The sequence below is a fragment of the Orcinus orca genome, chromosome 1 (genome assembly GCF_937001465.1).
Source record: "Orcinus orca chromosome 1, mOrcOrc1.1, whole genome shotgun sequence".
NCBI lineage: Eukaryota > Metazoa > Chordata > Mammalia > Artiodactyla > Delphinidae > Orcinus > Orcinus orca.
In genome coordinates, this window is record NC_064559.1 from 207,803,192 (window position 1) to 207,829,658 (window position 26,467).

The 26,467-nt window shown below is 48.9% G+C and overlaps 1 protein-coding gene and 1 pseudogene across 18 annotated transcripts in view; one reads left to right on the forward strand and one right to left on the reverse strand.

Annotated features, from left to right (window-relative positions):
- The window catches only part of CAMTA1 (calmodulin binding transcription activator 1), an 894,219-nt gene that overhangs the window by 762,596 nt on the left and 105,156 nt on the right, over positions 1-26,467 (reverse strand). The gene's annotated exons all lie outside the window — the stretch shown is intronic.
- On the forward strand, positions 210-657 carry LOC101274032 (protein FAM136A-like; annotated as a pseudogene).

Below are 26,467 nucleotides of genomic sequence, written 5' to 3' on the forward strand. Positions count from 1 at the left end.
AGCAGGGCTGTGTCTCCTACTTTTCTTATTTCTGAAGCAGCTCCGGCCAAAGGCGTGCCTTTGAATCGTACAGAATTAGAATTCGGCTGTGGTTTTTTTCCCAGGCAGTACAGTATGTCTCCATTGGTGCTACAGCAGGCTCGTAAATTAAGATAAAAAGCTGGTGAGCATGTGGGCGCCGGCGCGGCAGGGAGCTGCGCGGGGTCGCCATGGCAGAGCTGCAGCAGCTCCGGGTGCAGGAGGCGGTGGACTCTGTGGTGAAGAGTCTGGAGAGAGAACATCCGGAAGATGCAGGGCCTCACGTTCCGGTGCAGCACCGGCTGTTGTGAGGACGACCAGGCATCCATGCAGCAAGTGCACCAGTGCATTGAGCGCTGCCATGCACCTCTGGCTCAAGCCCAGGCCCTGGTGACCTGCGAGTTGGAGAAGTTCCAGGACCGCCTGGCCCTGTGCACTATACACTGCAACGACAAAGCCAGAGATTCAATAGACGCGGGGAGTAAAGAGCTTCAGGTGAAGCGGCAGCTGGAGAGTTCCGTGACCAAGTGTGTGGATGGCCACGTGAACCTCATCCCAACCAAGACCAAGAAGATGAAGGAGTCTCTCTCGTCCATTGGGAAATAGCTGTCTGCTACTGGCCATCGGGGCTGAAGGCAGGAATCTATTTAAAAAGAGGAACGGGGATTTGGGTTTTCTAAGGAAAGTTTATGAATGAGGAAATTAAGGATGGCAGCAAGTTTAAGGCCTATGTCACTTGCCTCTGGACACTGGTTCTTTGTGTGTGAATCCTAGAAAGTGAAGAAACCTGGTGCTAAAATTGGGGTCAGAGATGGCACAGGAGAGTTTGTGTGAGGCTGAATTTCACGTGGCCAGGGCTTATCCTGGCAACAGGGAGTCTCCCTCGCACCAAACCAGAGCCCTCCAAGGTACCAGATTCTCTTAGTACACAGATACCAGCAGGCTGGCAGGTTCACCTGACCCGCCTATGAGCTGGTGGGGTGTGAGGAGAGCTGTTTCTGTTCGTTGCCAGCCTCCTGTTTGTCTGAAAGATCACTACAACATGTTCCACAAACTGGAAGTAAAACAAAATCCAGGAGGGTCACTAATTTAGAAGGGGAAAGGGGGCCTCTGGGGCTTTGTTTTGCGTGGTTTTGTTTTATGTACAAGGGCATGAAGCTACTTTAAGATGTAGAGTTGGGGGAGGTAGTTTCGATAAAAACTTTGAAAAGGTCCTTGCGGATATTCATTTCTGGCCGTCAGGATGTGCACGCGCATTTCTTAAAATTCTCACACATGACATCTTTCAGCCTGGAGACCCTGCAAAAACATAAGAAGCGCTATCACACTGGCAGGGGAAGCAAACCTCCCCTCTAACTGGCAGCCGTGATGAGCCCTGAGGCTGTCTGCAGCAGAGTCAGCAGAGTGACAAGACAATCTTGCAGTGACACTCACCCTTGAAGGGAAAGGGGATTTTGACTGTGCTGTATGCTAGTATTCAGGAATGAACAGCGAAAGAGGAATTGTTCGCTGCTTATTAATTAAGAGAGTTATGAAGTACTGGCTTTGGAAAAATCTGGTTTCCATAAAACAAAATAGAATGAAAGCCTAAACCCAGTATTGCTTACTTTGTCCCCTGTAATAACAGAGCTCTGTTGAAACAATCCCTTGGCAACATGAAGGTCAAAGGAGAAAAAGTCAGCAACTCAGGGGCGAGCTGTGACTCCTTTAGAGCAAAAAACGGGACAGCCCCCCGTCACCAAATACCGCTTGTGTGACATGCATTGTTCTTGCCGCAGTTCAGGCACCTTATCGTTTTATTAAGGACCTTGTTGCGTTTTTACCAACTTATTACTTGATAACATAGCCTGTCTGTTTGCTGTTTCAAGACTGTGACACATTTCCCTAGTGGTTTGGTTTTAAAAATAAATAAGACTTAATTTTTCTTCAAAAGACAAAGCTGGTGGGATGGAGACAAGAATGTGTTCCTGAGGAGGGGAGAGAAAGCAGCAGAACACTGGCCCCAGAGTTGGTGGCTCCTGGCACCTCCCTGGCTAACAGGGGCTCCCCGTTTCCTCAGACCTGCTGAACTAAAAGCCCCGACTTCCGCAAGCCAGGCCTAAGCGGGCTGCATCTCAAAGAGGGAAAGGTCTGTGACCCAACCATGCACCTGTGCCACCCTCCCTATGGGTCTGCCTGGGACCAGGCGCTGAGAAGAGACTGAGAGCACCCCATGTGGCCTACAACTAGTACCACTGGGCAGAGGCCACGATAAATGGCCATGGATGGCCACTAGCTAGGCCATCCTAGCTAGTAGCTCTGTGTGTGAATTGCTCTGCCTTAATTCAAGTGCACATTCATTTACTTGAGAATTCAGTACTTGTTAAACGTATCAGGTGCTGTCCTAACACCAGAGGCACAACAGTGGAAAAGCCCTGCCTTCTTGCAACCTACATTCAACTGGGGGAGGCAGGCAGCAACCAGAATCCCTCAGAAATGATCAAGTGTGATTATGCTCAGCACCCCCACAGGCAGTTTAGACCATTTACAGAGACCCTTGCCCTAGTGCAGGGCCTTTGCCCCCTCTCGAGATGCTGACACGAACCCTGTGCGCCAGACAAAACGGACTATTCATTTGCCTCCAAATCCATCCTTGCCTGCTCCCATGCCTGCATTTGTGCTATTCCTTCCCCTAGGAAGGGCCCCCTCTTTACCTCTCAAACACCCTACTCTGCCTTCAGAACCAAAATCCATGCCACCTCCTCTGCGAGTCTCTCCTGGTCCCCTCCCCACATCTCCCTCCTCTGCCCGTTCCTCAGCTTGGTCTCCAGCATGGAGTGCGGAGCCCGGCACAGCACAGTTTGAGGGGCTCACACAGAAATGCTCATCCATAAAGCAACTTAGAAACACTCAGGAAGAGAAAGAACAGCATTCAGGGTAGGGAACAGTTAGTGGAAGCTTCCAGGAAGAAGCTGACCTGAGTCTCTGCTGGAAGAAGCTAAGTGGGGTGAGGGAGGAGCAAGGTACTCTAGGCAGGGGCCAGCACCTGGCCAAAAACTCCCGGGGATCAAGCAGAATGCCTCCCTTGCCATGACTGCACTGTGCTGGGGAGGGCACCCCAACAAGGATGGGGGTGTGGGGAACCCCAAAGGCAAGTGGCTCTGGGGGGACCCACAGGCTCCCCAGCAGTGCAATGAGCAACCTGATGGAGCTAGTGTCCAGCTGTGTGGGACTCACAGGTGGGGGGTGTAGGGGACTCAACCTCCCCAAGCATCTGAGCCAGAGGATGTGGCGGCCAGAGCAAAGATGAGGGCTCCAATCTAGAGGCCAGGGGGAGAAACTGGCCCCAGAAGTCCAACCCCTCCTCCATGGCCTCTGTCCCCAGGAACGTTCACACATAGAGAAGGAAGGGTGGCACTTAGGCCCTTTCAGAGAGGGGGAACTGAAGCATAGATAACGTGACTCACTCAAGGGCATGGCACACTGACGGCAACCTGGGTAGGTCACACCTGTAGCTGGACGGGGTTGCTGGGGAAAGCAGCCCAGCGCTGGCGTTACAGGGCGTGGGCTGGGTTCAAATCCTGCCTCTGACTTACCAGCGGGGTACCTTTGGGCAGGCCACTTAACCTCATGGAGCCCAAGCTGCCTTTCCTGCAAAGTGGAAACAGAAACGCCTCCCCAGCTGCCTGACCGGGTAGTGGGAAGTATTCTGTGACCCATGTATGGCAACTGGCAGTGGCCTGGCTCAGCCCAGAGTGGCTACAACAGAGTATCCCCTGCGCACTGGGGTCAAGTCTTCTGCTGAGAGGGAGACAGTGGGGACCACAAGGGAGCTGGGAGAAGCTGTCAGCCAGGAGGACAGGTGCTGGGAGGACTGACCAAAGGGACCCCCCCCCCCCCAGGTAGGGCACCCCCTGCAGAGGGAGAGCGTCTCAACCCAGCCGGTCACCAAGTGGAAATTACGAACTTCTCCACTGCGGCAGCAGAAATACCAAGGTTATTTTGAAAAGTATCAGAAATGTTAATTCCCTGGGGCTCTTTATGTAAAGATAGACTAGAATCAAGAGGATGGAGTGGCTCCCAGGAAACTGACAGGAAGAGAGATGCACTTTAATATTTCATTAGTGTCCCATTAGCAAGATAACACACGTTTTCACACTTGGTGACTTCTTGGGAATAATGTCTTATTCAGAAACAAACGGGGACACCACTGCCGCTTACCCTGCTGGCCTGCGAAGCATGCTGCAGCAGCCAATCGGAAAGGACTTGACCTTCAGGGTTATGGCTACCCCAGCCAGTGAACTCAAGTGTGTGTGACTTTCTGGGAGGCTCCTAAAATACCTGCTAATCCAGATGAAACCCAAGCAACTGAAGTGAAAAAGTAGGGAGGCAAAGCCTTCCTTATGCTTCTCAAACCAGGCTTGTACTGCTCACCCCTCCAGGCCACCCACCACCTGAGGGATCCTAACACCCTGGCCATCACCTCTGGCCCTACAGTTACAGCTACAGTGGAGGGCAGGGGAGGGGAGGCAAGGGGGCAGGGATTCAGGAAGATAAGGGGTGGGGCGTCCTTAGCTACCATTGTGCAAATCACTGTCACTTTCACTTGCTCAGCAAATATGTACCAAACACCTAGCGTGTGCCAGGAATAAGCTTGAGGCTGGGCACAGGGCAGGAAGCAGACAGCAGGCACGGAAGCAGAGAGAAGTAATGAAGTTTGAGGGCTTACGTTTCACAGCAGACCCAAGAGGCAGGCTCGGTGTTCCCATTTTTCAGATGATGAAAATAGCTCAGGGAAGTTAACTGCCCTCCGCAGCTCAAGCCACAGACTCGGCTGCCTGTCCTTACAGCCGGAGGCAGGGATGCGGTAAAGAGAGGGGCCTGGCAGGAGGGCTCTGGGTCCTGGACCTGCTCTGCCCTTGTTGGTCTACCTTTCGGGGCATTTAGAGATGACAAAACACACGCAAAGACTCTGCAGATGAGCTTTGTTTCCAGGCTTTCAGGTGTGTCACTAAGGTCTTATTTTCTGGATGGACGATAATTGCCAGCAGGTGGGACAATCGCTCAGCCCCCTCCTCCCCGTCGCCCACGAGGGCACGAGGTGCCAAAGAAAACGAGCACAGGCAGGGCCCTCCCAGCTCAGAGGAGCCACCTTCATTCATGTGGCCTCCCGGGCGCCCCAACACCCTCCAGGGACCGCCTTATGGACTGCGCTTCCTGGTCCTTAACAAAAGTCATCATCTGTGTCCGGGGAGCAGAGGGCATCTGGCCTCCAGGGACACCCTCCCCATTTCCCTCTAATTTGGTCTATTAATTTAAAGCAAAGGAAGCTGCCAGGAGTGGTGGGCACAGGGGACGGCTGTGAGGATGTAATTAACGCAGCTGCTCCAAACGCAAGGTGATGCCTCATCAACTCATTAGCAGGTGTACAGCAATTTAGGATGACAGCCTGGAGGACGGCAATGGGGACACGCAGCCACCTTTCAGGTCCGTGCCTCGCCCGCCACTTCAGTTTCCTGGCTGTCGAGCAATGACAAACAAAGCTCTCCCAGCAGAAGGCTCCGAGCTGCCGGAAGCCCCGCAAGAAGTGCTGGTGCCGGAATGGCTGGCGGCCTGGGGGCCAGGCCCAAAGCACCCCGGACCCAGCTAACCACAGGGTCCCATGCAGAGACCCGCTAGGGGACAGGAGAGCACAGCTCCAGCTTTTTTTTTTTTTTTTTTGCCATACGCGGGCCTCCCACCGCCGCGGCCCCTCCCTCCGCGGAGCACAGGCTCCGGACGGGCAGGCCCAGCAGCCACGGCTCACGGGCCCAGCCGCTCTGCGGCACTTGGGACCCTCCCGGAACGGGGCATGAACCCGCGTCCCCCGCACCGGCAGGCGGACCCTCAACCACTGCGCCACCAGGGAAGCCCTCAGCTCCAGCTTTTAAATACTTCCCCATTAAAGAGTCAGCGTGGGTTCCTGACCCTGTTCGCTGCGCTCTGCAAACACAGGAGACAAAGATGGACCAAGAGGACGTGGTGGCCTTCCCAAACCACGACCTGCTGGAGGGACACAAGTTAAGCAGAGGGCTGCTTCCAAACATCACATCAAGTCATTTTAGCATTTTCCCTTCAAGAAACAAGACCAGCTAACCTATAAGGGAAAAGAATCTGAAAAAGGACAGATAGACAGATACATAGATACATAGATAGATGGATATATACCTGAATCACTGTGCTATACACCTGAAACACGTTGTAAATCAACTATACTTCAATTTAAAAATAAATAAATAGGGAGGGAGATGCAAGAGGGAGGAGATATGGGGATATATGTATATATATAGCTGATTCACTTTGTTATAAAGCAGAAACTAACACATCATTGTAAAGCAATTATACTCCAATAAAGATGTAATAAATAAATAAATAAATAAAGTGGGGGGAAATATAAATAAATAAATAAGAAACTGAATGAAAAAAAAGAAAAGAAACAAGACCAGCATTTCTCCCCACTTCCAAGAAAAAAAAAAAAAAAATATATATATATATATATATTCATCTTGTAAGCCTCAAATACAGCAGAAACATTTCAGTAGAGAGGGTTAACCCTGCAAAGTTATGCTCCAGCCTGGCTCCAAAGAGACACACGGGTAGTTTTGGGCCACCCAGGTGACTCTACCCATGCAGAAGCTGGAAGATAACTGGGGAAAAAAGAAGAAAAAAGGTTACCATTCTGGTGTGTTGACATGACAACCCTTCTTTTCTTTCCCAGCAGGTCGCCTAGGTAAAGCCCTTGGCGGCTTTGGAATCACCTGGATGGTGAACTTCAATGATGACCCAGCAGAAGAAGATACACAAAGTGTCCCTTCGATCCCTGAGCAGCCACCTGGGCCCCAAAAAAGTTAACACTGCTTCAGCACATCTGCTCCACAAGGGCAGTGAGGGGGTGTGGCCAGACCCCAGGGCCCAGTCACGATACAGATAAAGCCAAGAGCAGAGAAGGGACGGCTGCAGACCCCACAATGGCACATCGTGAAAGGCCCACGGACTCGGGGACCAGTGAGCGGGACGAGGTTAGCTGCTCAGAGCTCGAAACAGGCTGGGCCGCCCTCAGGGTGAAGAGCAGAGCAGATGCAGGAAACCTTCCTTGGTGTTAGGGTAACATGGGAGGGAGGAAACGCAGAAGCCGCCATCCCCTCTGAGAGCTGAGCCCGAAAGAACCAGACCCGGACAGCTCACTCGGGAGCTTTTCACAAGTCTTTTCGCGCACACGTATTAATTTCACCCGGGTCACACTCACGATCTGAGGTCACCCCAGGGAGGCAGGTGGGTGCACCCAGGCCTCACCTGTCACAGGGCTGCCTCTGGCGGGCCACCCCACCTGCTGCGCTTAGACCCACATTACAAATGAACAGCTCTACAGCCGCACCAGCTCCTAGGAGGACTAGAGCCTTCTCTACCCCAGCGTTCTCTCCCCCTCGCACACAACTGCAGCTCTGCCAGGTATAGCTCAGTCCTCAGCTGCGCCAACTGACCCAGGGGTCTGCTCTAGGGCCCCACCTCAGGGTGGAGCACGTTCACCTGGGAACTGCGCCCCTGTTGGAGAGGCCCCGGGGCCCAGCAGCCCGGAGGCGGGCCCTTTCTGGCTATGAATTTCCAGATGGTGGCTGTTCCCGCCCCGCCCCAAGGGGCCAGCAGCATTTCTATGATTTTTGCTTAGAAAGAAGAGTTAGTCGTATTTCTCTTCCAAATGCAGCTGGAACAGGGAGGCAAAACTGACCTTTCACACGTATTTTGCATTAATTCAGAAATACTCTATCCGAATAAAGAATATGAGGTGACTTTACTTCACGCACCCTTTCATCTAAATTATTAAAAGCCCACATATAATACTTCGGACGACCAAAGCAGACAAATTTTTTCTCTCAAGGCAAGGAAATCCTCATTTTCCTGGAGAGTAAAAGAGAACGTGCAAGTCAGCCTGCTTAATCCTACCTGCCTCCATGGAAAAAACAGAAAAGGGATTAGGATGTAAAATGACCAGGATGCTTGTGGTTATTATTGTACTTCACCATGTTATTCTTTGATTCGATGCCTTTTAATTAAATTTAAATTGATCGAGCAGTTTCAGCAATGATTTCTCAATACTCATGTGTGATTCTGAAGATGCTAGAATCTGGCTAAATTAATACTTCACGCTCACCTGCCAATAACAACTCCTGGTGAAAAATTGCACATTCAGGAGGCTGGCAAAGACTGTCCCACTAAGTAGTGCTGGGAGGACGAGGCAAGGAGCATCTCAGGACAGATTCCCAGCTACCTGTAGAGTCTGGTCTCACAACATCGTACACAATGCCTCGTGAATAGTATTTTTATGAAAGTTGAATCAAGGCGTATTTTAAAAAATTTTATGTCCACCTTCCCAACTCCACTCCAAGAAAATAAAATGGATGCAGATTTTGGTTCACGACTGTGAACTCAGACTGTGCCAAACCCGGAGAAGGGTGACAGGACCAGTGTCCTAAGAGGCTTGAATTTATGGGGAGAATCAGGAGGTGAGCAAGTTGCCAATTTGCTGACACAAAAACCTTTTCTTGGGGAAAACGCACTGAACTTTCTTTCACTCTGCTTCTTGAATACTCTAGCTTAGCATCTGCAGTGAGCTGCAAAGTGTCCTGTGTGCCAGGAAACAGATAAGCTGTGGGTAAAAGGGCTGCATGGTGGGAGCAAGACAGAAGCACCGGGACTTCCCTGGTGGCGCAGTGGTTAGGAATCCACCTGCCAGTGCAGGCAACAGGGATTCGAGCTCTGGTCCAGGAAGATCCCACACACCGCAGAGCCCGTGCGCCACAACTACTGAGCCTGCGCTCTAGATCCCGCGAGCCACAACTACTGAGCCCACACGCCACAACCACTGAATCCGTGCGCTGCAACTACTGAGCCCACGCGCCACAACTACTGAAGCCCGTGCGCCTAGAGCCCATACTCCACAACAAGAGAAGTCACTGCAATGAGAAGCCCGCGCACGGCAACAAAGAGTAGTCCCCGCTCGCCGCAACTAGAGAAAGCCCACACGCAGCAACAAAGATCCAACGCAGCCAAAAATTAATTAATTACTTAAAAAAAAAAAAAAGACAAAAGCCCCGGCCATCCACCTGCGCAGCATGGAGAGCAGCTGGGAGTCCTCCACAGAGGCCAGGCACCCACTCTGCCAGGCTCGGAAGGCCAGGGGCCACAGTGGAGGTTGGGCATTAAAAACCCCTTCCTGTGCCTTATCTCCAGGGAGACGGATAAGACGCAAGGAGGTGGTGCGTGTCAGGCAGCTGAGGCGCCTTGAAGAAAACCAGCAGACACACAGGGTGAGGGGTGCTCTTCGATGGGGTGACAAGGGGAGCCATGTGAACGGGGCATCTGAGCAGAGCTGAGGGGAGGAGGCATGGTGAGAACGGTCTGGGGTTCCAGGCAGAAGGAACACAAGTACACAGCCATCAAGAACACAGGAGCTGAAGCCAGACCACCCGAGGCCCGGAGGTCACGGGCGGGCTCCAGATTTCACCACAAGCGTGATGGGATCTCAGCTGGGCTTCGCGCTGGCTTCTGTTTGGGGGCAAGCGCAGAGGGCAGGCAGGCTGGCTCTCTCTCTCAGAAGTCAGGGCCACAGTCCCTGCCTGGGTGGCTGCCCATCCTCCCTGTCAGGCTGGCCCAGTACCCGCTGCTCCCCCTCCCAGAGCCTTCGGTGTCTCGCAGGGAAGGGACCGGCAACCCAGGGAACCATGCCAGCTCGCTACCTGGCAAGAGTCACATGAGCCCCGGGAGGTGCCCCAGCTCCGGAAGGTCACCAAGCGGCAGTTTGGACAAGGCCCAGGACTCCTGCCTGGCCTTCACTTGAAGCTCACCCCACAGCAGGCTTCGCCCGAGTTCCTGAATTAAGCTGCGGCGTCCCACTCTCGCCCTTCAAAACTTCTGCGCCCCTCCCACGAACCTGGGGACCAAGGGAGGTGGGCGGCCAGGAGGCGGAGGGTGCAGCAGCTGAGGCTGCAAGTTGGTTTGTCCTGTCTCTTCGCAGCGAGCGTTCCCAGAGGTCAGGGACTGTGTCCCCTCCTCCGTCCCAGGGCCCAGATGTCTGGCAACTCAGCAAATAGTGAAGGTGGACGCTGCTGCTCAGGCCAGGACAGCCCATGACTCTTACTGTTTCTCCAACTCAAGGACGCAGTGGAAACCACACACTGGAGTTTTAAAAAGCAAACAAACTGCAAAGCACTTAGAACAGACGAATCACAAATAGTTAAATACTGAGGCCTAAAACTGACGTCTCCACTTCCTCTTCCAACCCCAGGGACAGCAAGGCCGAGTCCCGGCTCAGACGGCACCGACCTCCTAGCGGTCACCTCCGCTCTGCCTCCGTCACCCGCAGCTGCTCAGCCTGGCAGGTTTAAACTTCGCTGAAATGCATATTTTGACTTACTGAAGAAACCTGCGTTGCCGCAGGCAAATAATAACTATGAGAATATTTCACATAGCACCTTCCTCCCGCACTCCCTTTAGGGAAAAGACTGCCGCACTCAAAAATGAGGGGGAGGGAAAATAAAATAAAAAATACATCGAAATAACGGCCACCTAGCGAGAAGGAGAGGCAGATTTCTGAGCCAACCTCCAGACTCACGTGGCTCTGATCTGCCTCTGAGACAATCTCACTCTGCCTTCTGTTGCTTAAACAGTAATTATTAAAGACATCAAAGAAAAACGCCCGCTCCACCGCTACCGGGGCCGCGATCCCCGGCCCATCCCTGCCGCCACCCTGGCTTTCTGTGTCAGTGGGGTAGGACCAGGCTAGAATAGAGCCTCTTCTCTGGCACCAAGAGCCACTTCATTTAAGGCCAGAAGAGAGACCACGGCCCACCCACGGCCCTGCCAGGAGTGAGAAGCAGCAGACACGACACGGGCCTGTTCTGCCATCTCTCATCAGCATCAGTAGCCCAGACACAGCACCTGCACTTGGCGTGGAAGACAACTCCCCTGTTGGGAGCCAACCTTTCTGCCTCCTGCAGAAGGACGCCAGGCAGTGAGTGGGTTCCTCTCCATTCTCCTCCCCGCCCCTCCCCAGGAAGGGAAGCCTGGGAGAGTCCGATCGCCAGGTCCACTTGGGACGTGACATGAAAGAGGCAATCCCTCTTCTTAGCATCGACTCTAGAAAGCTTCCAGATCCCAGAGTGGTCCCTCCTGGTCGTCAGAAGAGATGGTGGGTGACTCGGGGGGCTCCTGTGGCCAGAGCACAGACACTCAGACAGGAAAGTACAGCACCAGCTCCGCACCCCTTGGGGCACCTGGGGGAGCCCCGAGTGTGGGAGCGTGGAGCCTTTCCAGGGAGGGAGAGGCAGGTGCTTCCACCAGGCTGCCCAGGAGGACTTCAATAACCCTATGTGAGCCCCTCTGTGTATGAGGCCCTGTGTCTGGGCCCAGGACACACGAGTGAGAGATCCAGTACTGTCCCCGGTGTGTCTATACACACTCACGAATTACTAACAAAGAAGTATGTGAAGTGCAGCACCAACCCAAAGCATGGAACAGCCCATTCTGCTGGGGGACGAGGATAACACAGGAGGGTAAATGTCACTGAACCTCACGGGTGCTACCATCACGCAGGGACAGATGGGGCAGGCACTGCGTGGACCAAGGGCTTCACTGTCATTCTAAGGAGCTGAGGCTTTACCCTGCGGAGCGGGGGGAACTGAGAGCAGAAGTGGGTCGTAGAGAAAGGGGGAAGAAGGCAGGGAGACCCAGGAACAGGTCAGGGGGTCACGGGGGCCCACTCTGGGGCAGTGGCGGGAGGGATGGAGAAGACGGAAGAGGGGGAGGGACACAAAGAAGAACAGGCAGAACTGACAGATGTTCATCCACAGACTCCAGAGAGCACCAAAGGCACCAAGGAGCGGTGGGCCTGGGCTACTGGTCTCAGGGGACACCCAGAACCAGAGGGAACAGTAGCTGGAGGACTGATGAGTTTGGTTTGGACAGTGAGTGTGAAACGCTCAGTATGCAATGAAACACAGATGTGAAACTCAGGAGGGAGGCGGGGCCTGAAGATACAGATGCGGCATCATGGGTGTACAAATGGACACTGAAACCTTGAGAAAGAAACAGTTTCTTTTAAGCCAGAGTCCTCTTACAAGAGAAAAGAGGGCCAAGGACACACACAGAGGCCCTGGAATCTCAAAGGGGAGCCAGGAAAAAGGCAGCGTCTGTGCGGTGAGCAGGAGAGAGGACGGCGTCCCAGACCAAGGGGGAGGATGGTTTTTCTTCGAGGAAAGAAAGGGACAATTAACATCAACAAATGTTGCAGAGAGTCCTAAAATGAGAAGGTTCTAGTGAATGGGTGGGGAGGCAGAGGCCCGACTTCTATGGTCAAGGAGAAGACGGGAAGGGAAGTGGAAAGAGAAAATAGTAGCAGGAAAGGTCTGAGAGAAACTTTACAGCAAGCGAGAACAACAGCACATTTGTGAGTAAACGAGAAAGAGCCGTTCAGAGTAGACATCTGGATCTTTACTAGCCTCAACTCAAAGAGAAGTGTGAGCTGCAGACACCTTGGGAATCATCCAAAAAGTGGTGATGGTTGAAGCCGTGCCCATGGACGACACGGCTCATCGAGAGTCCAGAGAGAAAAGCAAGGACCCTGGGGTTTAAAGGAGCTGGAGCAAGAGTTTCTTTTCCAAACCCATCCCCACATCCAGCTCAATCCATAAGGCTGGAATTCCAGCCACATTTCCTTCTAGAAGGGGGTGCCCCGATGATTAAGGCACATGGAAAGTCTTCAAGTTCTTTGCAACACTGAGGTTCTATAAATGGTGAAATGGGTAAATAAAGTCAGGTCCTATGGGACCCAGGGTCAAAAACACAGGTTACTTACCTGTCCCTTTGATATTCTGAAGCTTTGAGACATGTCAAATCAATCAGTCAGAAAGTTGAGCCTTCCCTATTAACTCCAGGAGAATACTGGATAACATCAACGACATGTACCGAATAGAAACGTGGGTTGGGCTTCCCTGGTGGCGCAGGGGTTGAGAGTCCGCCTGCCGACGCAGGGGACACAGGTTCGTGTCCCGGTCTGGGAAGATCCCACATGCCGCGGAGCGGCTAGGCCCGTGAGCCATGGCCGCTGAGCCTGCGCGTCCAGAGCCTGTGCTCCACAACGGGAGAGGCCACAACAGTGAGAGGCCCGCGTACAGCAAAAAAGAAAGAAAGAAACATGGGTTATGCAAAGTGCACGTAATTGATAACCAAACAGAAGGGACAGCTAAAAAAAGTCAGGACTCAACAAAATGTCTACCCAAGTGAGATTTTAAGACGCTTCCATTAAAGTACAACTGCCATACAATAAAATGTAGAGACCTTAATCTGACGAGTTTTAACTACCTATGCCCAGGTGATCCCAGCCCCAATTGGCATCTAGTCCTTTTCCATCACCGAGGCAGCTTCCTTGCTCTTGCCGGTCACTTGCCCTCCCTGCCCTCAAGAAGCCACTTTACCACCATAGATTGGTTTGTACTTCTTTTGTTTTCTAGATCCATCCATATGGTTAGATCAGTAGTTCATTCCTTGTATTGCTCAGTGGTATTCCATTGTGGTAACCATTTATTTACCCATTTTTCAGATGACAGGTATTTGGGCTGTTTCCAGCTCGGGGCTTTATATGAACATTCCCGCACAAGTCTTTTCATGAATGTGTATTTTCTTCTAAGGTACTGGAATTGCTGGATCATACTGTAGATGTTCAATTTCATAAAAAGTGCCAAACAGGTCTCCAAAGAGGCTGTACCACTGAATGCACGTAATACTCCACAATCTCACTAATATTTGATGTTGGCAGTCATTCTTATTTGAGCCATTCTAATAGGTGGTATCTCATGGTGGTTTTCATTTGTATTCCCTGATGAGTCAGATGTCCAGCACCTATCCACATGTTTATTGGCCATCCGGGGATCTTCCTTCATGAAGTAACTGCTCAAAAGTGCACAGGTGTATACGTTCTGACAAACAGGGTTGTGTGACCACAACCATAATCAAAATATAGAAAATTTCCATCACCCCCAAAAGTTCCTGTGTGCCCTTCTTGGTCAACTCACCTCCACATCCAATGCCCAGCAACCACTGATCTGTTTTCTTTCCGTATAGTTTTACCTTTTCCAGAAGGTCAGATAAATGTTGTCAGGCAGTACATAGCCTGTTGAGTCTCTGGCTTCTTTCCACTCACAGAATGCATGTGAGATTCAGCCACACTGTATCAGTCTGTTTTTATTACTGAGTAGTATTCCAACAAAGGTGTTGATTCATTCACCAGTTGAACGAATGCCATTTGGGTTTTCAGCTATTGGAAATCATGAATAAAGCCACTGAAAACGTTAACTTTTCATTCTCTTAGATAAATACCTAGAAGTGGGATTGCTGGGTCATATTGTGAGTAGAGATTTACAATTGTTTTCCAGGGTAGATTTATAAGACACTGCCAAACCTCCTTCCAAAATGGCTGTGCCACTCTGCCTTCCCACCAGCAAGGTATAAGAGTTGGTGTTACCAGGTTTTGTTTTTGTTTTGTTTTATATATTTATATATCTATTTACTTGGCTACACCAGGTCTTAGTTGCAGCACACAGGATCTTCATTGTGGCATGTGGGCTCTTAGTTTTGTCATGTGGAATCTAGTTCCCGGACCAGGGATCGAACCTGGGCCCCCTGCACTGGGAGCGTGGAGTCTTAACCGCTGGACCACCAGGGAAATCCCTGTTTGTTTTTGTTTTGAAGGCATTCTAACAGGTGTTTACTAGTACCTCATTGTGGCTTTTAGTCTCATTTCCCTGATAATGAGGTTGAACTTCTTTCATGTGCTTTGCCGCCATCTGTACATCTTAAAGTGTCTATTCAAATCTCTTGCCCATTTTTAAACTGCGTTGTTTGCATACTATTGAGTTTTAAGAGTTCTTCATATATCCTGAATATAAGTCCTTTATTAGACATATGCTTTACAAAAGTTCCCTCCCAGTCTGTATCTTTCCATTGTCTTAACGGTATCTTTGGAAGAAGAGAATTTAAAAAAATTTTTTTTTTTTTGGCGGTACGCAGGCCTCTCACTGTTGTGGCCTCTCACTGTTGTGGCCTCTCCCGTTGCGGAGCACAGGCTCCAGACGCGCAGGCTCAGCGGCCATGGCTCACAGGCCCAGCTGCTCCGCGGCATGTGGGATCTTCCCGGACCAGGGCACGAACCCGTGTCCCCTGCATCGGCAGGCGGACTCTCAACCACTGCGCCACCAGGGAAGCTCGAATTTTAAAATTTTGATCAAGTCTGAAATACATTTTTTTTCTCTTGTGGATTGGCCTTTTGGTATCTAAGAAATCTTTGCTTGTTCCAAAGTCACAAAAACTTTCTCTTTTTTCTTCTGGAAGCTTTACAGTTTTAGAATCTAAACTTTGGCCTATAATTCATTTTGAGTTAATTTTTGTACATGGTCCAAGGTATGGGTCGAGAGGTTCATGTTTTTTGCATATGATGTCTAACTGTTCCATTATGATTTGTTGAAAAGACTATCCTTTCTCCATTGAATTGCCTTTGCACCTTTGTCAAAAATCAACTGACCATGTATGTGTGGGTCTATTTCTGTACTGTCTGTTCTATCCCATTGATCTATGTGTCTATCCTTTTGCAATACCAAACTGTCTTGATTACGGTAGCTTTGTAGGAAGTCTTGAAAATCAGGCATTGCAATCTTCTAGCTTTGTTCTTTTTCAAAATTGATTTGGTTTTTCTAGGTCCTTTGCATTTCCATATAAACTTTACAGTCAACTTGTCTAAACTCTGACTAGGATGGCACAGAATTCATCAATCATTTTAGGGAAAGGGGGCATCTTAACTACATTGAATCTCTCAATCCGCAGTACAGCCCTCCATTTACACAGCTCTTCTCTCATGCTTCCCAGCAATGTTTTGTAGTTTTCAGTGTAGAAGTCTTTACACACATTTACTCAGTTTTACTCTAAGGTATTTGATGTTTTTGAAACGATTGTAAATAGTATTGATTTTTTAATTTTTCTTTTTTTTCCTAATATATAGAAATACAATTGACCTTACATCTTGCAGCCTTGTTGAATTCACTCATTCTTTCATGTGCTGCATATATGTATATATTTATTCCCCAGGATTTTTCATAATCATGTTGTGTGCAAATACAGGTTACATTCTGGAGATAGATTACTTTGTCTGAAACTACAAAGGATAGGTGCTTTTCAATGATTAGAAAGTGTTCCAAATTTCAGGGGGGAAAAAAAGAAAAGCCTTGGAGAAAATTTAACTGTGTAAGTTGAGATGGCAGATTTTTATCTCAGAGTTTCATTTCCTTCTCTTGTTAGATTAACGCCCTCTTACAAGGGAGGGTGGGAGGCTGTTTCGCTGCATGGCAGTGGGATGCGGTCATCCGGGCATTCGGGGGGACGGGACAACCTACACACAGCTTCAGTTACTCCTTCTATACATCGCCTCTTTCTGCGGTGGTGTCAGTGTTGGCAACAAGCCTGCAGAACACCAGCAGCCCGGGGAACGAAGCAGGCGTCTTAGTGCCTCTCCACCTTTTATCACCTGGATATTTACCATAAGCTTCTGATAATAAGATCTCGGTGGGCCTGGTAAACAAACTTTGGATTTCACATGTGATTTTTCAAAGAGCTCCAGGGAGTGGGGCTGTTAATAGCACTTTTTCCACCAGCACAGGAGGCACGTGATAAAGTCTCAATTACAGGTAACCAATAATCCAATGACAATAAACACATAGCAGTGTTTGAAATGTAAAAACTGAAAAGACCCTTGTTGAACAGGAAGGCAGCATCAAGTTCACCAAGTTTATGGCTCAATTACTGAAGTCCACAAAAACAAGGAAACAGATCAACTGATGAAAGACTTGACAAGGGATTGGGTTTTAAATGTATTTCTGCCCCCATCTGATTTTTTTCCATCCTGCAATCTTATATAATTTGACTAACGTCCTCAGTCAGATCTATGGTATCAACCACTAGGATCTGTTTGAAGTTAATAATTGCCTCCATCACAAAAATCAAGTAATTACTTATCATGCTAGTGTTTCTGCCCAATAGCTTCACATGTGATTTCTCTATTATGAGGCAGTGAGACTACATATGTATGTGCATTTGTGTGTTATATATATAATTTTTTTAACAGAGAAATAACTCTAGAGCACTCCGCTGCCATTCTATCAAATGCAAGGCAAGTGATTGCTGAGTTCCCAATTACGTTCAACCTTAAATCACACTGCTTGGTCTGGTTGTATATCCAGCCCTACAGGGAGTTGTGCAAAGGCATATATTTGGCAAGCTTTCAAAGCACGGCTACAAAACACGTGCTGAAGAAAATGATTGAAAATATTAAGAAAGCGGTCATTTATTTTAGAAAGCCTGTTCATGTGAGACAATACGCTGCTTCCCAGAATAGGCTCCATCCATCAGGAAAACACTACAAGCCAGCACACCCTGGCTGGGGCCTAAGGCTCAGCCACTACACTGCCATGATTATGATTCATCACCCTCGGTGCATCTAAGATGGATAAGCGGGCTGGCCACGCTTCCACGATGGCGGCTGAGCTGTCCAGGGTGGCAGACCCTCCCCCACCCTGGAGGATGATCTCATGGACCCTAGAAAACCACCTGGTTCTCCCTGTGGATCCTCACGAGAGCACTGAGGCACAGAAGAGGGATGGAAGGCCTGAGCACCTTGGTGCTGGGTCTAGATCAGCTACTACTCCATTAAGAGATAACAGTTCAAACAAAACAAACCAGGGCTCCATGGCCACCAAGTACCTGTTGTCAACCAGGAGGTCTGCTCTGTGATAAGAGGCCAGTGGCCCTTCTAGGGATCAGGCTAGCTGGGCCAGTTAACCCTGGCCAACTGAAGTAGAGGAGAGTCCATCTGAGATGAGACTCGGGAAATCTCTTTCCAGTGTCTTCCCTGAACTCCCCCTGGAAACCTTCTATACCACCCTGAGGGGCCAACCCACAAGCCAATGACACCCAGAATAACTGTTCCCAATGACGAGCCCATTTTCTCACTGTCTGTGAGCTCTAACTTACATGACTGAAAGAGAGAATTTATAACCTCTCCTTCCATCACTCCAACCTGAGGAATGGGCAACAGATGAATCTTGTAAAGTATACATAATGATTAGTTTCCTCTAGATCAGGACATACTAAAATTTAACAAATATTTAAGTCTCTCAACCAACTTTAAGAAACATTTAGGGACTTCCCTGGTGGCACAGTGGTTAAGAATCCGCCTGCCAATGCAGGGGACACGGGTTCGATCCCTGGCCCGGGAAAATCCTACATGCTGGGAAGCAACTAAGCCCGTGCACCACAACTACTGAGCCTGCGCTCTAGAGCCCGCGAGCCACAACTACTGAGCCCGCACGTCTAGAGCCCATGCTCCGCAACAAGAAAAGCCACCGCGATGAGAAGCCCGTGCACCGCAAGGAAGAGTAGCCCCCTCTCGCCTCAACTAGAGAAAGCCCGCGGGCAGCAACGAAGACCCAGCGCAGCCAAAAACAAATTAATTTATCTATTTAAAAAATAATAAGAAACATTTAATGAGCCAACCACAGTACCAAGACAAGGAACATAAAACTGCATCTTACTAACTGAACCACTGGAATCTCAGCTTTCCTAAGGCAACCACTTTGAATCGGTGGGGGGTTTCAGATACCACTTAAACACAGCATCTTCAATGAAGACGGAAGTTACTGGCTGGTGGACAGCCAGAAATGTCTGCAAATATCTAAGACAAGAGAGGACATACCAGAAAAAGACAACCAAGCAGTTCGTGAGCAGGAAATCATTTAGGCTCTTTTAAGGGTTAGAAAGGAGAGATGAACAATGGTAAACGAGTGCTTTTCCCTTGCTAACATCCAAGGCCAGGGAAATATGGCCAGTGAAATGCAACCAGTGTGTCCATCAACAAGGGCCAGCCTCACTTATTCAAGCTGGATCAGACGGCCCTGTCTGCTTCATTTTCAAACAAATAACAAGGAGCACACACACTGTCAAGTGTACCATGCACACTAATTTCTAATAAGCCACATGGGAAAGTCACTGCCCTTCAAATACTTAACGGGATTATTGACCACTAGTAGCCAGGTATGTACGGGAATAGGTTTAGAGTATTCAGTTGACTAAGCCAGCATGTTAATTTCAAAAGCAATCAACCAAAGGGTCGAATCAGGAAAGCGAGACCATTTAAGAGTATGCAGTGGATGGTTTCTAGTGTTTGTTATCAGAGAAAAGTGGCTCCAGTGGAGACAGGCTTACTGAGTGTTCGGTAACTAGGAAACCAATGACTGACAGGCACTCCCAACTCTTCTCCCTGCGACCAGCTGACCCTAAACACACACCAGCAACTCATGGTGGGAACACTGCCTGCTGTGCTGCCCACTTCTTACAAACAGGACCCTCCATAAACTGGTCAAAACCCATCTTCCAGCCCTATCTACCCACCTTCACCTCACATGTCTCAATCCTGCACAGGCCAGGCAAGACGGGAGCAGGCAGTCAAGTGCCTTGACTTGGGTGCGTGAGGCTCCGTCACACGTGGAAGGGGGAGACTGTCTTAAACCGAGTCCAATGAGCTGACGCTCGAAAACGACTCAGCCCTCCTGCTCAAGGGCTCTGTCCACAGGTCCGAGTGCCAGAAAGGTCCATTTCACTACAAATCATCTGAGAAGTTACTGTTTCTTTCATACAGCCTAACCACTGTAACAACGTGCTGATCAAGGTAGCAGCAAGAATGGAAAGCTGCACAGGGGAGATTTTGCTTAGCAGACGGGTCTCCTGGGCTCTACAACCCAGCCCCCAACTAGCGCATGTGAGACCAAAGTAAATGCTTCAATCACCAGCATGGAATGGCGTGATATAGCTGAGATTCAGTGAGCTGGAAATATGATTCTTTTCTCCCTGAGGAAGGTGAACGTGAAGGGTTCAATTAACTACTTCCAGGCACTGTCACCAACTTTCTAGGTATCAGCAGACTTACCACATTTTCCTCCTAAAAATCTGAGATGTCTCCAGGAGGAAAAACCAAAGCAGCAAAAAGAAAGCCCCACCAAAGTTTCGGTATCTTAGCGGATTTGTTCCCTCACCCCAGAATGAAGGTTGAACATAGCGTCCCCATCACGCTCCTAAGAAACACGCCACAGGAGAAAACACAGAAAATGAGGCCTGGCTTTCAAGCTGGGTGCAAGTGAGTTCACATTCAGCCTCTGGCAAGGGAGGCAGCGCCGCCCTGTCCCACGGCCCCAGCAAAGACGCAGAGCACCGCTGAGGGGGCGCCCACTGAGAGCCAAGAACGCCGGCAACATGAGCTCTTCATGGGCGGGGGCAACCACATTCACATCCTCCTCAGGACACGGGCCCATTCTGCTGAAGTACAGCCATTCCGTGAATCCCGGAATGCCAACTTTCAATGTCTAAAGGCAAGGTTTACAGCAGTGTTTCCTCAACGGTTCCCCAAAGGACTTCAGGACTGTCCTTCTAGGGGCCCAGTTATACCAGGTCAGCACTCCCCTGGGACAGCAGTGATCTCCGGGGTTCCTCGCCTGCATCCACTTTACCAGTGATGATCTGTGCACATGTACAGTCACTTCTAGCTGCTGGGAATACAGCTGAGGAGACAATGTCCCTGCCCTAAAAGAGCATGCATTCTAGTGGGGTGGGGAGGAGAGAAGGAAGGAAAAGAAAGATAAAACATTCCAGACAGTAATAAATGCTATTAAAAACACACACACAAAACCTGCCAGATGACAGAATGAAGGGGGACTATGCTAGATTGGGTTGACCGGGAAGGGCCTCTCTAGGGAGATGACATTTGAGGGGAGACCTGAATGGCATGAAGAAGCCAGCATAGCAAGAGGGGGAGGAGGGGAGGGCATCACACAGAAGAAACAGCCAATGGGAGAGAAGCACACTTGATGTGTTCCGGGTACAGGCAGCGTCAGTGTGCCCAGGAGGAGGGCAAACGGTGGGAAGTGTGAGCCGTGGCAGGACCAGACCACGAAGGCCGACTGTACATCACACGGATGGAAAGTCACTGCAGGGTTCAAGCAAGCTAGTGACCTCATCCTGATTACATTCTGAATAACTCACCCGGGCCCCACCCAGGGAGCCGAGGAGTCCACCCGGGAAAAGGTGATGGATGTCCAGGCAAAGAAAACGAAGGATGCTTGGACTCGGGAGGTACCCGCGGAGACGTGCAAAGCGGAACACGTCCTGGAAGGAGAACCGAAGGACCTACAGATGGAGTCCACGTTTGGGTTGAGGGAAAGGGCAGAATCAAGGACACTCCTGAGCCTCTGGCTTGAAGCACTGCTGGGTTTGGATGTCAGCCCTCGTCTTCACTTTCACAAGTATTCTCCAGGCTCTTTCCACCAACAGTGAACTTCAACCCTCACCAGCCACCTTTTAACAGTGGACAGAGAATACTGCACCCCCTGCAAAACTGAAAGGCAGACTTGGGAACTAATACTTATAATCATGCTCCAAAATGAAAGGTAAGTTCCAGCCTAAGGGAGGCCTGACGAGAGTCCAGAAGAAGCTGCCCGAGCTACTCACCCGACTCCGCCCGCGACACCACCCTCTGGACCGGGAGACTCCGTTTCCTGGCTCTGCCCAGGCCCTCCAGACGAAGAGCTGCTCACGGAGCATTTTCAGCTTCCTTTAACCAGGCTTTTAAAAACAGATACTTTTTCTACCCTAAGTTTGTCACCATTTAAAATGTTGTACTGGTTAGTGGTAATTATGTAAATGCAAGCAGCCATGTCTATTTTTAAAAGGGAACCCCATTTTGCATTCTTACATCCTGAAATGTTTAAAATAGCTAGTCCAGTGATGTTTTCACTTTAGTCAAACCGTTTGTGTGGATTTAAATACAGGTTCAGCAGAAACCAAAGCAAGTCACACATTTACTTTCTATTAAACATCTAAATCAGAAGATTAAAAGCCTATTTTACATTTAACAGAAAGAAGCCGTCAAATCAGCAAAGCAACAGCCTCACCGTATTTACTGCCAAGCAGGGCTGAGGTTTGAGAGGTAATCAATTTCGGAAGGGAGGGATGGGTTTCTTTAAACTCTTCAAAAAAGGAAAAATACATGTGAGCAAACCTTTAATTACAGTATCTTTCAAAGAACCTACAAAGCCTTTATTCTTTCCAAACCTAATGCTTTTTAAAGGCAACTCTTGCCCCTTAATTCCACATGAAATATTCAGTATAGCATAATTAAATTTTATTCCACGCTATTTTTGTTGGATTCATGGAAATAAGAGGGTGGTAGCATCTTTTAAAACAAACTTCCCAGCAACTTCACTTTCACAGCGAATGGCTGGTTCTCAAAATTGAATTTAAAATGCAAACCCCACTCCAAAGGCATATTTCAGTCCAGGACAGACAGGTGGGTTGTAACACCCAACCTGCAAAGAAACGACTGCCCCCTCCTCCACTCACTAAACTGCGTGTGCCACAAGGTACCTCTGAACACAGATCTCATTTCTCAACATGTAAATACCGGGGCCTTGTTTAGTTCTTCATATGAATCTATCCGGTGGGTAAAGAAAACAGAAAGGAAAAGGACAGGGAAAGAAGCACCCATCTGTGGCAGAAAGACGTGTAATCTGAGTAACTATTTGGGTAACTGGATCATTTGTGGGGAGTGGGCTTGATGTTTTTGATCATTATTGTAACTTACATAACCAAAATCTTAATCTCTTTTCCAATCAGTGTCAGTAAGCTACAAGTGGACACAAATCATCTCTCTCTCAGACTGGTGACCCAGGTCACAGGACTCAAAGAAAGAGAAGTGGTAACACACTTGTCGAGTGATCCACAGCAAAGTCCACCAGCCACAGGAAGCCTGGGACCCCATCTCTAGTCTGACTTTCTGGCATCAGTCCCATGGGAGCCCCCCCGATGGGACAAAATCCTAGTAAAACATGCATCTCCCCCATAATGTGCACAGGAAGCTGAAGTCTTCACTTTACATTTTGCAAACATATCAATAGGGACCATCTCAGATCAATGGTGACCCAACCTCTCAGTCCAGCCAGACCATCCCATTTGCTCTATAACTTCCTAAAAGGCACCAAACCTAAAGAGGGTAACCAAAACAATGAAAACAAAGATTTATCAAGTGACATCCGACATTGCTGTAAGACAGCAGCGTATCCACCCAGGCTAGAGGCCATTAGAAAAGCCACTGGGGACTTATCCCGGATGCTGCTCCAGAATTCTGAGCTGCCAGGCGAGAACCAGGCAAGCACCTGGATGCTTTGTCAGCTTAAAACAATTTCTTTAAAAAGATGGTTCTTAATGAGACTGTGAGAACCTCAAAAGATTAAAATGTATCTTAAAATAATAAAATAAAATGTGTCTTAATTCTTACACTTGACTTTGGCTTTGTAGATTCGTCTACTTTATTGATTTCAAAAAAGACCACCGGGCTTCCCTGCTGGCGCAGTGGTTGGGAGTCCGCCTGCCGATGCGGGGGACGTGGGTTCGTGCCCCGGTCCGGGAGGATCCCACGTGCTGCAGAGCAGCTGGGCCCGTGAGCCATGGCCGCTGAGCCTGTGCGTCCGGAGCGGCCTGCATACCGCAAAAAAAAAAAAAAAAAACACCACCCACCAAACTCAGCCAAGTGATCAGTGAGAACTTAACAGCCTGGGAAAAGCTGCCACTACAGCCACCAATGGGTTCCTCTGAACTCATGGTTCCAGAAGGGTTAAAATGAGCTGATAAAAATAGAGACCTAACCAAAGCCAAACAAACAAACGTGACGACAAAATTAAATTTTTAAACCACAGAAACAGGTATTCGAATTTAAAGCATCTACCCCACCATATTTGCAAAAACAATTTTTTGAGACTCATTTTTGTTTTCTGTTCAGATCTAAATGTTTAAATAAGACGTCTGCTAGCTTTTCAAAAAACCTGGCCCATTTATCACTTTTTCAAACTACATCATCTTCCCATTCAAATATCTCAGTGACTCTTGTAGGAAAGATGCTGCTCGTGTCCCTAATGTCAAGGTGTCTCTGCAGTACAGGGTGTACCCAAAGATCACAAACAGGATGCCGCCTCAGAAGAAGCTGCAGTTATACTGGGGCCTGTGGAGGCTCGGTGACGGCACAGACCAGTTGTTTTCCCTGAAGGCACAGCATAGGGAGACTGTTAAATCAAGCCTAATATTGCTGATTTCACAATACTCAGTAAGGATCTGGGCTGAAACAAAATACATCAACTGTCAATTAAGTACTGAAGAAGTGTTTTGCATATTAAAAGCACAAATATCACTGGGGTGGAAGTTGGCCAATTTAAACGGGGGAGGAAAGGAGCATTTTCACAGCCACATCCTTGCAGGAGTACCAGGCAGACATGGGCTGGAGGGGCTCAGTCTATATCTGCAGGATGCCTCTACTGAACTTCAACTCCAACTCTTGCTATGTGACCTCAACCAGGGGTGACAAGGCTTTCCCTGCCTCTTTCTCGGGGTTGTTAAGAAACCAAATAACATGTCTGTGAAATCATTTGCTTAACCGTAAAGGCACATAAAATTTGAGTTGCTGATATTCTGGGTTTATATAATAATGCTAATTATAGGTTACTGATATATTAAAACTAGCCAGTGAACTTTTAACTGGGAAACCCAGCAAGTTTCTTCCTGTATTTCTGAATATTAGAAATATTGGGGGATTAGGGGAAGGGGGGACTGAAAATGCATGTGCTTCTACCTTGACTTAAACTGATGGTGTGAGAAGTAGCCCTGAGACTGCAAAAATGCCCAGCTGAAATAATGACATAAACTGCCTATTTCGTCTTTCCTTTGGTTGCACAGCTCATTAACTGCATAAACAGGGAAACTATTTAGGTGCTAAGATCCTGGAAAATCAAAGAAGGTATTCTGATGTCAAACGGTCACAGACATGGACCAACATAAAAACACAAAGAGGGTTTGGAAGCAAATGCCACATCTACAGCAAAACTCAGGTATTCAAGGCCATCATTTCAGGCTTAGCAAAGCAGTGAATTGGCACTTACAGCCTAATTTGATCAAAGTTCACAGGGATTATACATGAAAAGTTACCAGGAAAACTCAACAGTATAAAAGTGAGGCTTGCAGGAAAGACTAGGTAAGGAGTATATGAGAACTCTGTACCATTTTTGCAACTTTGCTGTAAATATAAAACTATTCCAAAATTAAAAGTTCATTTTTCGAAATGATCTGTTAAATTTAAAAAGGGGGGAGAAGCTTGCTTTTGAGGAAGAAAAGGAAGCTAACATATTTAATAGCACTCTGTGCAGTTCAATATAAGACTTTTTCACATATCAGCTCATTTCAACCTCACAACCATCTCTTGACACAGGTTAGAATCAGCAGCAGCAGTCCTACCTGACATCTAAAGAAACTCATAAAAGAACAATCTTCCCAGGGGATCCCACAGTTTTTCAGAGGTGGAGGTGGGATCCAGTTCCTGGTCTGCCTGACCACAAAGCCCAAAGCCCAAAGCGTAACCAGGTCTGGCCAGGGGACCTAAGTGGGAAAGGGGGGGGCTGCCCTCTAGGGAAGATGGAAACGGGACACGGACGTCCACGTAATACTAATCTACTGGGCAGGCTCATCTCAGCCGTACCAGTGAGTCACCCAAAGGCCATCAGTCCAGGAAGTGACATGGTCCCCTTCTTGAGAAGGCAAGTTAAGAGATACATCTAAAAATGGATGTCCTGGTGCCCCGTGGAAAACCTTGACGTTGGTATACCTTCTTACAGCAAGTTCACCTGAAAATGTTTTCAACCCAGAAATCGACCCACAAGCTAAGCTTCTAAAGAAGGCTCCCTGGGTACTTCCCTGATGGCAGCAGTGGTTAAGAATCCACCTGCCAATGCAGGGGACATGGGTCTGAGCCCTGGTCCGGGAAGATCACACGTGCCGCAGAGCAACTAAGCCCGTGCACCACACCTACTGGGCCTGCGCTCTAGAGCCCACGTGGCACACCTGCTGAGCCCGGGCGCGACAACTATTAAAGCCCGCGCATCGAGAGCCCATGCTCCGCGACAAGAGAAACCACCACAATAAGAAGCCCACGCACTGCAACGAAGAGTAGCCCCCGCTCGCTGCAACTAGAGAAAGCCCGTGCGCAGCAACGAAAACCCAGGGTAGCCAAAAATAAATAAATAAATAGATTTATAAAAAAATAAATAAATAAAGGAGGCTCCCTGAAAGGCTGTTACTAGCGAACTCAGGGCCACAGCTCCACGGAATAGGAAACTGACAAGCACCACACACGTGAAAAATACAAAATCACAGGTGGGCATAAACCAACCACGAAGCAACTTTTCAAAACCCACCAAAAGGAAAGCTCAGAAATAACCAATTATAAGGTGGTTCCCCTTTAGAAGAG